Here is a 12,093-nt window from a genome sequence, read left to right as displayed (position 1 = left end):
CTATTACGGCCTTCATAGAAGCAACAGGAGATTGTTGCATCCATCTAGAACCCTCAGAACTACAGTGCTATGATGTCACTCACTTCCACAGGCCTTGCAGAGTGTAAACAACAACAACCCAGCTTTGTTGTGTATGTAACCATAGGGATTTGTGATGTCACCTAGAACCTTCACAGCAGCGACAGCTTTATGAGGAGCATCAGCACTGCTCTGCCTGAGCAGAACCATCACCGCCATAGGTTGTCAAATAACCCGGATTTAACCCACACAGGTAAGTCCAATGGGGTGCAGGCATGTCCTCTATGCTTACAGCTTCCCGTGGGTGTTGGTTTGATACCGTTTGGGGACAGCCAAGGAGGCATCTGCAGGCAACAAAGGTAGGTGTGTGCTTGTGTGTGTGTTTCCTATGCAGATCCTAAGCCCAGTGTCACATGCAAGTAGGAGGAGTAAGAAGGGTTCCTGGCAAATCCGGGTTATGGATTGCATTTAAAAAGGCCCCGTGGGAGTGCAATGGGCCCCTGTCTTGCTGCTTAGCAATAATGGTATGGGTTTAGGTTCTGCTGTGTGTACTGGTGGTTGACTGCCCCCCAGCCCAGAGTGTGCATGGAAAATTGTCTGGCAGCCTCCCTGACAGCAAGCAGTGATAGTGCCCATGAAGGGGACCTTGTTGGGCCCGCCCCTTTCACGGTTATCGCTTCTCGGCCTTTTGGCTAAGATCAAGTGTAGTATCTGTTCTTATCAGTTTAATATCTGATACGTCCCCTATCTGGGGACCATATATTAAATGGATTTTTGAGAACGGGGGCTGATTTCGAAGCTTGCTTCCGTCGCCCTATGCATTGACCCGATATGGCAGTATCTTCGGGTACAGTGCACCACCCCCTTACAGGGTTAAAAAGAAAGATTCCTACTTTCATTGCTACCTGCTTGCTGGCTAGCCAGCTAGACAGCCCTGTGGGCCTTGCTGCTGCTGCTTCTGCAGCCAAAAAACAAAAGGTGGTGCTGCTGCTGCTTCTGCTGCTTCTGCTTCTGCTTGTGTCTGGCCGCTGTTGGAGCGTCCAGGCACAGGACTTCTGCTGCTGCTGACTAAATGGCCTCCTTAATTGGATCATTTGAGTAGCCAGCACACCTGTGCAGGTAGGGCATGACATGATAGGCAGCTGCCTTGATAGCGGGTGGGTGCTGAATGTTCCTAATTGACAAAATAAGATTAATGCTTATGAAGAAATATAAAATCTCATCCCTTCCCCAATATCGCGCCACACCCCTACCCCTTAATTCCCTGGTTGAACTTGATGGACATATGTCTTTTTTCGACCGTACTAACTATGTAACTATGTAACATAACATGGGGGGGGGGTCTCCTGGCTGTTCACACAGGTGTGTCATTGCTGTACATTGACCATGCATTGCTTCTGTGGTATTGCAAAGGCAAAGACAAATGCTTCCAGCCATCCATTGCACTAATGGATTGGTCATCAGCTGGCTGTCTATGTCCCGCATCAATATAGACCAAAGTACAGAGGGTTAGGCTATGCTATTGTGCACCTACCTGATGCATCAGAAGGTGCGAGGCCCTTGCTAAATTCTGTGCACAGACTTTGAGATCTATGCTTTAGACTGTATCTAAACCTGCTCCAACATGGACTGACATTCTGGCCTACTTTCAGCCGATGCGACTTGTCTGTCGCTGAACAGTCGCTTTTTATGTATTCAGCACCTATGTATAATGTTGTAAAAATGCTCTAGAAGCTAAAGTCGCAGAAATGTCGCACATATTTGGCCTGCAACTTTCTGTGCGACAAATTCAGACAGGAAAAATCAGTATAAATCCTTAGAAAATTATCCCCCAGTGTCTCCATCTGCTGGCGGTATTGAATAAGCATTGCTGCACTGATGGGGTATGCATTAGACGAAAAAAAAGAAGAAAAAGAAGAATAATACGCCCAGAAAAGAGGCGAAAAGGAGAAAAACGTAAAAAAACGTGAAAAAAAAGTAAGAGGAAGAGAAGGGAAAAAAAGGTGGAAATGGGTTTAAAAGTGATTTCGGCGGAGAAATATATATAGATATATATATATATATATATATATATATATATATATATATATACGCGCACACACACACATATATATAAACGTATTCTCCGTTGAGATATTGCAGCCGCTGCTGTGTCCAGGCCCAGGAGCCTTAGCACTGTGCTATGATGTCACTCAATACCACTGACATCACTAGGTGTAAACAACATCTCTCCTTTGCTGTGTATGTGACTATGGAGCTGTTTGGTGATGTCGTCTATTACGGCCTTCATAGAAGCAACAGGAGATTGTTGCATCCATCTAGAACCCTCAGAACTACAGTGCTATGATGTCACTCACTTCCACAGGCCTTGCAGAGTGTAAACAACAACAACCCAGCTTTGTTGTGTATGTAACCATAGGGATTTGTGATGTCACCTAGAACCTTCACAGCAGCGACAGCTTTATGAGGAGCATCAGCACTGCTCTGCCTGAGCAGAACCATCACCGCCATAGGTTGTCAAATAACCCGGATTTAACCCACACAGGTAAGTCCAATGGGGTGCAGGCATGTCCTCTATGCTTACAGCTTCCCGTGGGTGTTGGTTTGATACCGTTTGGGGACAGCCAAGGAGGCATCTGCAGGCAACAAAGGTAGGTGTGTGCTTGTGTGTTTGTTTCCTATGCAGATCCTAAGCCCAGTGTCACATGCAAGTAGGAGGAGTAAGAAGGGTTCCTGGCAAATCCGGGTTATGGATTGCATTTAAAAAGGCCCCGTGGGAGTGCAATGGGCCCCTGTCTTGCTGCTTAGCAATAATGGTATGGGTTTAGGTTCTGCTGTGTGTACTGGTGGTTGACTGCCCCCCAGCCCAGAGTGTACATGGAAAATTGTCTGGCAGCCTCCCTGACAGCAAGCAGTGATAGTGCCCATGAAGGGGACCTTGTTGGGCCCGCCCCTTTCACGGTTATCGCTTCTCGGCCTTTTGGCTAAGATCAAGTGTAGTATCTGTTCTTATCAGTTTAATATCTGATACGTCCCCTATCTGGGGACCATATATTAAATGGATTTTTGAGAACGGGGGCTGATTTCGAAGCTTGCTTCCGTCGCCCTATGCATTGACCCGATATGGCAGTATCTTCGGGTACAGTGCACCACCCCCTTACAGGGTTAAAAAGAAAGATTCCTACTTTCATTGCTACCTGCTTGCTGGCTAGCCAGCTAGCCAGCCCTGTGGGCCTTGCTGCTGCTGCTTCTGCAGCCAAAAAACAAAAGGTGGTGCTGCTGCTGCTTCTGCTGCTTCTGCTTCTGCTTGTGTCTGGCCGCTGTTGGAGCGTCCAGGCACAGGACTTCTGCTGCTGCTGACTAAATGGCCTCCTTAATTGGATCATTTGAGTAGCCAGCACACCTGTGCAGGTAGGGCATGACATGATAGGCAGCTGCCTTGATAGCGGGTGGGTGCTGAATGTTCCTAATTGACAAAATAAGATTAATGCTTATGAAGAAATATAAAATCTCATCCCTTCCCCAATATCGCGCCACACCCCTACCCCTTAATTCCCTGGTTGAACTTGATGGACATATGTCTTTTTTCGACCGTACTAACTATGTAACTATGTAACATAACATGGGGGGGGGGGGTCTCCTGGCTGTTCACACAGGTGTGTCATTGCTGTACATTGACCATGCATTGCTTCTGTGGTATTGCAAAGGCAAAGACAAATGCTTCCAGCCATCCATTGCACTAATGGATTGGTCATCAGCTGGCTGTCTATGTCCCGCATCAATATAGACCAAAGTACAGAGGGTTAGGCTATGCTATTGTGCACCTACCTGATGCATCAGAAGGTGCGAGGCCCTTGCTAAATTCTGTGCACAGACTTTGAGATCTATGCTTTAGACTGTATCTAAACCTGCTCCAACATGGACTGACATTCTGGCCTACTTTCAGCCGATGCGAATTGTCTGTCGCTGAACAGTCGCTTTTTATGTATTCAGCACCTATGTATAATGTTGTAAAAATGCTCTAGAAGCTAAAGTCGCAGAAATGTCGCACATATTTGGCCTGCAACTTTCTGTGCGACAAATTCAGACAGGAAAAATCAGTATAAATCCTTAGAAAATTATCCCCCAGTGTCTCCATCTGCTGGCGGTATTGAATAAGCATTGCTGCACTGATGGGGTATGCATTAGACGAAAAAAAAGAAGAAAAAGAAGAATAATACGCCCAGAAAAGAGGCGAAAAGGAGAAAAACGTAAAAAAACGTGAAAAAAAAGTAAGAGGAAGAGAAGGGAAAAAAAGGTGGAAATGGGTTTAAAAGTGATTTCGGCGGAGAAATATATATATATATATATATATATATATATATATATATATATATATATATATATATATAAGCGCACACACACACATATATATAAACGTATTCTCCGTTGAGATATTGCAGCCGCTGCTGTGTCCAGGCCCAGGAGCCTTAGCACTGTGCTATGATGTCACTCAATACCACTGACATCACTAGGTGTAAACAACATCTCTCCTTTGCTGTGTATGTGACTATGGAGCTGTTTGGTGATGTCGTCTATTACGGCCTTCATAGAAGCAACAGGAGATTGTTGCATCCATCTAGAACCCTCAGAACTACAGTGCTATGATGTCACTCACTTCCACAGGCCTTGCAGAGTGTAAACAACAACAACCCAGCTTTGTTGTGTATGTAACCATAGGGATTTGTGATGTCACCTAGAACCTTCACAGCAGCGACAGCTTTATGAGGAGCATCAGCACTGCTCTGCCTGAGCAGAACCATCACCGCCATAGGTTGTCAAATAACCCGGATTTAACCCACACAGGTAAGTCCAATGGGGTGCAGGCATGTCCTCTATGCTTACAGCTTCCCGTGGGTGTTGGTTTGATACCGTTTGGGGACAGCCAAGGAGGCATCTGCAGGCAACAAAGGTAGGTGTGTGCTTGTGTGTGTGTTTCCTATGCAGATCCTAAGCCCAGTGTCACATGCAAGTAGGAGGAGTAAGAAGGGTTCCTGGCAAATCCGGGTTATGGATTGCATTTAAAAAGGCCCCGTGGGAGTGCAATGGGCCCCTGTCTTGCTGCTTAGCAATAATGGTATGGGTTTAGGTTCTGCTGTGTGTACTGGTGGTTGACTGCCCCCCAGCCCAGAGTGTGCATGGAAAATTGTCTGGCAGCCTCCCTGACAGCAAGCAGTGATAGTGCCCATGAAGGGGACCTTGTTGGGCCCGCCCCTTTCACGGTTATCGCTTCTCGGCCTTTTGGCTAAGATCAAGTGTAGTATCTGTTCTTATCAGTTTAATATCTGATACGTCCCCTATCTGGGGACCATATATTAAATGGATTTTTGAGAACGGGGGCTGATTTCGAAGCTTGCTTCCGTCGCCCTATGCATTGACCCGATATGGCAGTATCTTCGGGTACAGTGCACCACCCCCTTACAGGGTTAAAAAGAAAGATTCCTACTTTCATTGCTACCTGCTTGCTGGCTAGCCAGCTAGCCAGCCCTGTGGGCCTTGCTGCTGCTGCTTCTGCAGCCAAAAAACAAAAGGTGGTGCTGCTGCTGCTTCTGCTGCTTCTGCTTCTGCTTGTGTCTGGCCGCTGTTGGAGCGTCCAGGCACAGGACTTCTGCTGCTGCTGACTAAATGGCCTCCTTAATTGGATCATTTGAGTAGCCAGCACACCTGTGCAGGTAGGGCATGACATGATAGGCAGCTGCCTTGATAGCGGGTGGGTGCTGAATGTTCCTAATTGACAAAATAAGATTAATGCTTATGAAGAAATATAAAATCTCATCCCTTCCCCAATATCGCGCCACACCCCTACCCCTTAATTCCCTGGTTGAACTTGATGGACATATGTCTTTTTTCGACCGTACTAACTATGTAACTATGTAACATAACATGGGGGGGGGGTCTCCTGGCTGTTCACACAGGTGTGTCATTGCTGTACATTGACCATGCATTGCTTCTGTGGTATTGCAAAGGCAAAGACAAATGCTTCCAGCCATCCATTGCACTAATGGATTGGTCATCAGCTGGCTGTCTATGTCCCGCATCAATATAGACCAAAGTACAGAGGGTTAGGCTATGCTATTGTGCACCTACCTGATGCATCAGAAGGTGCGAGGCCCTTGCTAAATTCTGTGCACAGACTTTGAGATCTATGCTTTAGACTGTATCTAAACCTGCTCCAACATGGACTGACATTCTGGCCTACTTTCAGCCGATGCGACTTGTCTGTCGCTGAACAGTCGCTTTTTATGTATTCAGCACCTATGTATAATGTTGTAAAAATGCTCTAGAAGCTAAAGTCGCAGAAATGTCGCACATATTTGGCCTGCAACTTTCTGTGCGACAAATTCAGACAGGAAAAATCAGTATAAATCCTTAGAAAATTATCCCCCAGTGTCTCCATCTGCTGGCGGTATTGAATAAGCATTGCTGCACTGATGGGGTATGCATTAGACGAAAAAAAAGAAGAAAAAGAAGAATAATACGCCCAGAAAAGAGGCGAAAAGGAGAAAAACGTAAAAAAACGTGAAAAAAAAGTAAGAGGAAGAGAAGGGAAAAAAAGGTGGAAATGGGTTTAAAAGTGATTTCGGCGGAGAAATATATATATATATATATATATATATATATATATATATATATATATACGCGCACACACACACATATATATAAACGTATTCTCCGTTGAGATATTGCAGCCGCTGCTGTGTCCAGGCCCAGGAGCCTTAGCACTGTGCTATGATGTCACTCAATACCACTGACATCACTAGGTGTAAACAACATCTCTCCTTTGCTGTGTATGTGACTATGGAGCTGTTTGGTGATGTCGTCTATTACGGCCTTCATAGAAGCAACAGGAGATTGTTGCATCCATCTAGAACCCTCAGAACTACAGTGCTATGATGTCACTCACTTCCACAGGCCTTGCAGAGTGTAAACAACAACAACCCAGCTTTGTTGTGTATGTAACCATAGGGATTTGTGATGTCACCTAGAACCTTCACAGCAGCGACAGCTTTATGAGGAGCATCAGCACTGCTCTGCCTGAGCAGAACCATCACCGCCATAGGTTGTCAAATAACCCGGATTTAACCCACACAGGTAAGTCCAATGGGGTGCAGGCATGTCCTCTATGCTTACAGCTTCCCGTGGGTGTTGGTTTGATACCGTTTGGGGACAGCCAAGGAGGCATCTGCAGGCAACAAAGGTAGGTGTGTGCTTGTGTGTGTGTTTCCTATGCAGATCCTAAGCCCAGTGTCACATGCAAGTAGGAGGAGTAAGAAGGGTTCCTGGCAAATCCGGGTTATGGATTGCATTTAAAAAGGCCCCGTGGGAGTGCAATGGGCCCCTGTCTTGCTGCTTAGCAATAATGGTATGGGTTTAGGTTCTGCTGTGTGTACTGGTGGTTGACTGCCCCCCAGCCCAGAGTGTGCATGGAAAATTGTCTGGCAGCCTCCCTGACAGCAAGCAGTGATAGTGCCCATGAAGGGGACCTTGTTGGGCCCGCCCCTTTCACGGTTATCGCTTCTCGGCCTTTTGGCTAAGATCAAGTGTAGTATCTGTTCTTATCAGTTTAATATCTGATACGTCCCCTATCTGGGGACCATATATTAAATGGATTTTTGAGAACGGGGGCTGATTTCGAAGCTTGCTTCCGTCGCCCTATGCATTGACCCGATATGGCAGTATCTTCGGGTACAGTGCACCACCCCCTTACAGGGTTAAAAAGAAAGATTCCTACTTTCATTGCTACCTGCTTGCTGGCTAGCCAGCTAGCCAGCCCTGTGGGCCTTGCTGCTGCTGCTTCTGCAGCCAAAAAACAAAAGGTGGTGCTGCTGCTGCTTCTGCTGCTTCTGCTTCTGCTTGTGTCTGGCCGCTGTTGGAGCGTCCAGGCACAGGACTTCTGCTGCTGCTGACTAAATGGCCTCCTTAATTGGATCATTTGAGTAGCCAGCACACCTGTGCAGGTAGGGCATGACATGATAGGCAGCTGCCTTGATAGCGGGTGGGTGCTGAATGTTCCTAATTGACAAAATAAGATTAATGCTTATGAAGAAATATAAAATCTCATCCCTTCCCCAATATCGCGCCACACCCCTACCCCTTAATTCCCTGGTTGAACTTGATGGACATATGTCTTTTTTCGACCGTACTAACTATGTAACTATGTAACATAACATGGGGGGGGGGTCTCCTGGCTGTTCACACAGGTGTGTCATTGCTGTACATTGACCATGCATTGCTTCTGTGGTATTGCAAAGGCAAAGACAAATGCTTCCAGCCATCCATTGCACTAATGGATTGGTCATCAGCTGGCTGTCTATGTCCCGCATCAATATAGACCAAAGTACAGAGGGTTAGGCTATGCTATTGTGCACCTACCTGATGCATCAGAAGGTGCGAGGCCCTTGCTAAATTCTGTGCACAGACTTTGAGATCTATGCTTTAGACTGTATCTAAACCTGCTCCAACATGGACTGACATTCTGGCCTACTTTCAGCCGATGCGACTTGTCTGTCGCTGAACAGTCGCTTTTTATGTATTCAGCACCTATGTATAATGTTGTAAAAATGCTCTAGAAGCTAAAGTCGCAGAAATGTCGCACATATTTGGCCTGCAACTTTCTGTGCGACAAATTCAGACAGGAAAAATCAGTATAAATCCTTAGAAAATTATCCCCCAGTGTCTCCATCTGCTGGCGGTATTGAATAAGCATTGCTGCACTGATGGGGTATGCATTAGACGAAAAAAAAGAAGAAAAAGAAGAATAATACGCCCAGAAAAGAGGCGAAAAGGAGAAAAACGTAAAAAAACGTGAAAAAAAAGTAAGAGGAAGAGAAGGGAAAAAAAGGTGGAAATGGGTTTAAAAGTGATTTCGGCGGAGAAATATATATATATATATATATATATATATATATATATATATATACGCGCACACACACACATATATATAAACGTATTCTCCGTTGAGATATTGCAGCCGCTGCTGTGTCCAGGCCCAGGAGCCTTAGCACTGTGCTATGATGTCACTCAATACCACTGACATCACTAGGTGTAAACAACATCTCTCCTTTGCTGTGTATGTGACTATGGAGCTGTTTGGTGATGTCGTCTATTACGGCCTTCATAGAAGCAACAGGAGATTGTTGCATCCATCTAGAACCCTCAGAACTACAGTGCTATGATGTCACTCACTTCCACAGGCCTTGCAGAGTGTAAACAACAACAACCCAGCTTTGTTGTGTATGTAACCATAGGGATTTGTGATGTCACCTAGAACCTTCACAGCAGCGACAGCTTTATGAGGAGCATCAGCACTGCTCTGCCTGAGCAGAACCATCACCGCCATAGGTTGTCAAATAACCCGGATTTAACCCACACAGGTAAGTCCAATGGGGTGCAGGCATGTCCTCTATGCTTACAGCTTCCCGTGGGTGTTGGTTTGATACCGTTTGGGGACAGCCAAGGAGGCATCTGCAGGCAACAAAGGTAGGTGTGTGCTTGTGTGTGTGTTTCCTATGCAGATCCTAAGCCCAGTGTCACATGCAAGTAGGAGGAGTAAGAAGGGTTCCTGGCAAATCCGGGTTATGGATTGCATTTAAAAAGGCCCCGTGGGAGTGCAATGGGCCCCTGTCTTGCTGCTTAGCAATAATGGTATGGGTTTAGGTTCTGCTGTGTGTACTGGTGGTTGACTGCCCCCCAGCCCAGAGTGTGCATGGAAAATTGTCTGGCAGCCTCCCTGACAGCAAGCAGTGATAGTGCCCATGAAGGGGACCTTGTTGGGCCCGCCCCTTTCACGGTTATCGCTTCTCGGCCTTTTGGCTAAGATCAAGTGTAGTATCTGTTCTTATCAGTTTAATATCTGATACGTCCCCTATCTGGGGACCATATATTAAATGGATTTTTGAGAACGGGGGCTGATTTCGAAGCTTGCTTCCGTCGCCCTATGCATTGACCCGATATGGCAGTATCTTCGGGTACAGTGCACCACCCCCTTACAGGGTTAAAAAGAAAGATTCCTACTTTCATTGCTACCTGCTTGCTGGCTAGCCAGCTAGCCAGCCCTGTGGGCCTTGCTGCTGCTGCTTCTGCAGCCAAAAAACAAAAGGTGGTGCTGCTGCTGCTTCTGCTGCTTCTGCTTCTGCTTGTGTCTGGCCGCTGTTGGAGCGTCCAGGCACAGGACTTCTGCTGCTGCTGACTAAATGGCCTCCTTAATTGGATCATTTGAGTAGCCAGCACACCTGTGCAGGTAGGGCATGACATGATAGGCAGCTGCCTTGATAGCGGGTGGGTGCTGAATGTTCCTAATTGACAAAATAAGATTAATGCTTATGAAGAAATATAAAATCTCATCCCTTCCCCAATATCGCGCCACACCCCTACCCCTTAATTCCCTGGTTGAACTTGATGGACATATGTCTTTTTTCGACCGTACTAACTATGTAACTATGTAACATAACATGGGGGGGGGGTCTCCTGGCTGTTCACACAGGTGTGTCATTGCTGTACATTGACCATGCATTGCTTCTGTGGTATTGCAAAGACAAAGACAAATGCTTCCAGCCATCCATTGCACTAATGGATTGGTCATCAGCTGGCTGTCTATGTCCCGCATCAATATAGACCAAAGTACAGAGGGTTAGGCTATGCTATTGTGCACCTACCTGATGCATCAGAAGGTGCGAGGCCCTTGCTAAATTCTGTGCACAGACTTTGAGATCTATGCTTTAGACTGTATCTAAACCTGCTCCAACATGGACTGACATTCTGGCCTACTTTCAGCCGATGCGACTTGTCTGTCGCTGAACAGTCGCTTTTTATGTATTCAGCACCTATGTATAATGTTGTAAAAATGCTCTAGAAGCTAAAGTCGCAGAAATGTCGCACATATTTGGCCTGCAACTTTCTGTGCGACAAATTCAGACAGGAAAAATCAGTATAAATCCTTAGAAAATTATCCCCCAGTGTCTCCATCTGCTGGCGGTATTGAATAAGCATTGCTGCACTGATGGGGTATGCATTAGACGAAAAAAAAGAAGAAAAAGAAGAATAATACGCCCAGAAAAGAGGCGAAAAGGAGAAAAACGTAAAAAAACGTGAAAAAAAAGTAAGAGGAAGAGAAGGGAAAAAAAGGTGGAAATGGGTTTAAAAGTGATTTCGGCGGAGAAATATATATATATATATATATATATATATATATATATACGCGCACACACACACATATATATATAAACGTATTCTCCGTTGAGATATTGCAGCCGCTGCTGTGTCCAGGCCCAGGAGCCTTAGCACTGTGCTATGATGTCACTCAATACCACTGACATCACTAGGTGTAAACAACATCTCTCCTTTGCTGTGTATGTGACTATGGAGCTGTTTGGTGATGTCGTCTATTACGGCCTTCATAGAAGCAACAGGAGATTGTTGCATCCATCTACAACCCTCAGAACTACAGTGCTATGATGTCACTCACTTCCACAGGCCTTGCAGAGTGTAAACAACAACAACTCAGCTTTGTTGTGTATGTAACCATAGGGATTTGTGATGTCACCTAGAACCTTCACAGCAGCGACAGCTTTGTGAGGAGCATCAGCACTGCTCTGCCTGAGCAGAACCATCACCGCCATAGGTTGTCAAATAACCCGGATTTAACCCACACAGGTAAGTCCAATGGGGTGCAGGCATGTCCTCTATGCTTACAGCTTCCCGTGGGTGTTGGTTTGATACCGTTTGGGGACAGCCAAGGAGGCATCTGCAGGCAACAAAGGTAGGTGTGTGCTTGTGTGTGTGTTTCCTATGCAGATCCTAAGCCCAGTGTCACATGCAAGTAGGAGGAGTAAGAAGGGTTCCTGGCAAATCCGGGTTATGGATTGCATTTAAAAAGGCCCCGTGGGAGTGCAATGGGCCCCTGTCTTGCTGCTTAGCAATAATGGTATGGGTTTAGGTTCTGCTGTGTGTACTGGTGGTTGACTGCCCCCCAGCCCAGAGTGTGCATGGAAAATTGTCTGGCAGCCTCCCTGACAGCAAGCAGTGATAGTGCCCATG

The 12,093-nt window shown here is 46.1% G+C and overlaps 5 non-coding genes across 5 annotated transcripts; all 5 read left to right on the top strand.

The window, feature by feature from the left end:
- Positions 1–690: 690 nt before the first annotated feature.
- Positions 691–881, top strand: LOC130335830 (U2 spliceosomal RNA). The gene has a single exon (XR_008877372.1). It is a non-coding gene; the product is annotated as a U2 spliceosomal RNA (small nuclear RNA).
- A 2,101-nt stretch (positions 882–2,982) lies between these two features.
- Positions 2,983–3,173, top strand: LOC130335829 (U2 spliceosomal RNA). The gene has a single exon (XR_008877371.1). It is a non-coding gene; the product is annotated as a U2 spliceosomal RNA (small nuclear RNA).
- Positions 3,174–5,282: 2,109 nt separating this feature from the next.
- On the top strand, positions 5,283–5,473 carry LOC130335828 (U2 spliceosomal RNA). Its single transcript, XR_008877370.1, has one exon. It is a non-coding gene; the product is annotated as a U2 spliceosomal RNA (small nuclear RNA).
- A 2,095-nt stretch (positions 5,474–7,568) lies between these two features.
- On the top strand, positions 7,569–7,759 carry LOC130335826 (U2 spliceosomal RNA). Its single transcript, XR_008877369.1, has one exon. It is a non-coding gene; the product is annotated as a U2 spliceosomal RNA (small nuclear RNA).
- A 2,091-nt stretch (positions 7,760–9,850) lies between these two features.
- On the top strand, positions 9,851–10,041 carry LOC130335825 (U2 spliceosomal RNA). Its single transcript, XR_008877368.1, has one exon. It is a non-coding gene; the product is annotated as a U2 spliceosomal RNA (small nuclear RNA).
- The last annotated feature ends 2,052 nt before the right edge of the window (positions 10,042–12,093 follow it).

This window comes from Hyla sarda, unplaced genomic scaffold (assembly GCF_029499605.1).
Source record: "Hyla sarda isolate aHylSar1 unplaced genomic scaffold, aHylSar1.hap1 scaffold_460, whole genome shotgun sequence".
NCBI classification, from domain to species: Eukaryota; Metazoa; Chordata; class Amphibia; order Anura; family Hylidae; genus Hyla; species Hyla sarda.
This window is presented reverse-complemented; position numbering and strand designations above follow the sequence as displayed.